Source organism: Salvelinus namaycush, chromosome 3 (assembly GCF_016432855.1).
Source record: "Salvelinus namaycush isolate Seneca chromosome 3, SaNama_1.0, whole genome shotgun sequence".
NCBI classification, from domain to species: Eukaryota; Metazoa; Chordata; class Actinopteri; order Salmoniformes; family Salmonidae; genus Salvelinus; species Salvelinus namaycush.
In genome coordinates, this window is record NC_052309.1 from 27,968,325 (window position 1) to 27,971,408 (window position 3,084).

A 3,084-nucleotide genomic window follows, 5' to 3' on the forward strand; every position below is an offset into this window, starting at 1 on the left:
TTCCTACCAAGGACATTACCGTGACTAATATGACATTTCAGAGTGCAACATAAGCATGGTAAATAATAATGACCATTTCAGAGGTAAAGTTTCCAAAAGCCATGGGGTGTAAAAGCCATGGAGAGTCAATCGGTCAGCCTGCATCAGTGGATCTCAGTGCTTTCTAATCTGAAATGACATCATCTGCATCATGGTGATGCATAACAATGCTGCTTGGACTAATGAATCAATTAAAGAGGATGGTTGACAGAAATACACTCAACCACACATACAAGGACGTTCTACCTCAAACCTACAATACCAGTCAAAAGTTCGGACACACTTACTCATTCAAGGGTTTCTCTTTATTTTTTACTATTTTCTACATTGTAGAATAACAGTGAAGAGATAAAAAAAACGATGAAATTACACATATGGAATCATGTAATAACCCAAAAAGTGTTAAACAAATCAAAAAGGGTTGGCGCCCCCCCTTGGGTTGTGCCGTGGCGGAGATCTTGTGGGCTATACTCGGCCTTGTCTCAGGATGGTAAGTTGGTGGTTGGAGATATCCCTCTAGTGGTGTGGGGGCTGTGCTTTGGCAAAGTGGGTAGGGTTATATCCTGCCTGTTTGGCCCTGTCCGGGGGTGGGGGTATCATCGGATGGGGCCACAGTGTCTCCTGACCCCTCCTGTCTCAGCCTCCAGTATTTATGCTGCAGTAGTTTATGTGTCGGGGGGCTAGGGTCAGTCTGTTATATCTGGAGTATTTCTCCTGTCTTATCCGGTGTCCTGTGTGAATTTAAGTATGCTCCCTCTAATTCTCTCTTTCTCTCTTTCTCTCTCTCGGAGGACTTGAGCCCTAGGACCATGCTTCAGGACTACCTGGCATGATGACTCCTTGCTGTCCCCAGTTCACCTGGCCGTGCTGCTGCTCCAGTTTCAACTGTTCTGCCTGCGGCTATGGAACCCTGACCTGCTCACCGGACGTGCTACCTGTCCCAGACCTGCTGTTTTCAACTCTCTAGAGACAGCAGGAGGGGTAGAGATACTCTTAATGATCGGCTATGAAAAGCCAACTGACATTTACTCCTGAGGTGCTGACTTGTTGCACCCTCGACAACTACTGTGATTATTATTATTTGACCATGCTGGTCATTTATGAACATTTGAACATCTTGGCCATGTTCTGTTATAATCTCCACCTGGCACAGCCAGAAGAGGTGTAACGATCATCTGTGGTGGCAGTGGCGTGCCGTGGGCCTGGGGCCTGGGCCTTCAGTGAGGTCCTACACAGTCCCACCCGAATTAATCCACCTCTTATTACCATCATTATGATGCCATGGCTCTAGACACTATACATTTAGACAGAAACGCAGTATAACCAGGCGTTGCGTCACCTTGAAATTGACATTTTATTCAGAGAATTGCAGGGGAAGAGTTTTCAGAAAGAAAAGAAAGAAGCTCCACGTAGTTCCCTTTGTTTGTGGAGTCAGCACTTTCATCGTGTCCCCTAAATTAAAGTTCCTGTTTACCCAAAAACACGACACAATCAATGAGTCTTTTCAATATTTCCCTATTTTTCTTCACCTTTTCATTGTGCAGCTCCGTTGCCCTGCGCGCTTGTTCGTTGAGCTGTAGATCCACTCGGGTGTCCGCAAAAGTTTTCAAAAGCACCATTGCTTGTAAGTGCCCAGCCGTACTTTGGTGTCTCGTTGCTGCCTTGGTTAGACAACTCAAGTTTGCAAAGCCAGTGTGGCTCTAAACACCAAATCGATCACTTGCAAATAATAGGGATTCCCAGCAGTACAGTTTGCAGTGCTTCTCGGAGCCTGTGAGCCATTGATAGCGCTCGTAGTTGGAACTTTGAAAGTGGCGAATGAACCCCTTTCCCGCCTGTGACAGGCTTTGTAGCGTCGGCGTTGGGCGACCTCTCCTTACAATGTCTAACTTTTCTTGAAAAGTTCGTCTTGAGAATGGCGTTATAATTATATCCTCGACCAAATCGATATCTTCTCCTCCTTCCGCCATTGTGGGTTGAAAAAACAGCTTAGTAGTACGCGAATTAATTAGTTTATCAAATTCAGTTTCCTAGTTCTGAGGTTCTGCATAGACCTGCCCATAGGACCTGCCTCTCAATATTGGTAATCAAATCAAAAGACGTGCACGCACTACGCCTGCTAGCTGGCTCCTGTGTAACACTGGAGCCAGCCAGCAGGCGTACAATAGCCAACTCTAAAGCTGATTGGTTGACACTAAATTTTAATTTCCATTCACTTTAAGCTACAAGCGCCCGCACTGTTGATTCTGAAGGCCTGAGGGCAGATTTTAGACCCCTGGCAACACATGATGGCTGAATATGATTGGATAAAAGATCTAACATAAAGACCAGCCCTCCAAATCTCAACCTGGGGCTGGAAGCAGTGCAACCAAGAGGAAAGCTATGAAATGAAGAGTATAACTCTTACTCTGGGGAATAATTTAATACATATTTGTGGGAAAATATATGTAAAAAAAATATATATTCTGATGATGTTTAGGCCAGCAGAGAAGGCCTTGCTGGCCCTGACGGCCCACCACTGTGTGGTGGTAGAAGGATCGGACCAAAGCGCAGCGTGGTAAGTGTGCATGATGATTTTTAATTCAAACTCAGAACACTAAACAAAACAATAAATGATGAACAAACGAAACAGTACCGTGTGGCGACAAACACTGACACGGAAGACAAACACCCACAAACCAAAAGTGAAACCCAGGCTACCTAAGTATGATTCTCAATCAGGGACAACGATTGACAGCTGCCTCTGATTGAGAATCATACCAGGCCGAACACAAAACCCCAACATAGAAAAACACACATAGACTGCCCACCCCAACTCACGCCCTGACCATACTAAATAAAGACAAAACAAAGGAAATAAAGGTCAGAACGTGACAAGAGGACTGGCCACCTCTCATAGCCTGGTTCCTCTCTAGGTTTCGTCCTAGGTTTTGGCCTTTCTAGGGACTTTGTCCTCGCCACCGTGCTTCTACACCTGCATTGTTTGCTGTTTGGGGTTTTAGGCTGGGTTTCTGTGCAGCACTTTGATATATCAGCTGATGTAAG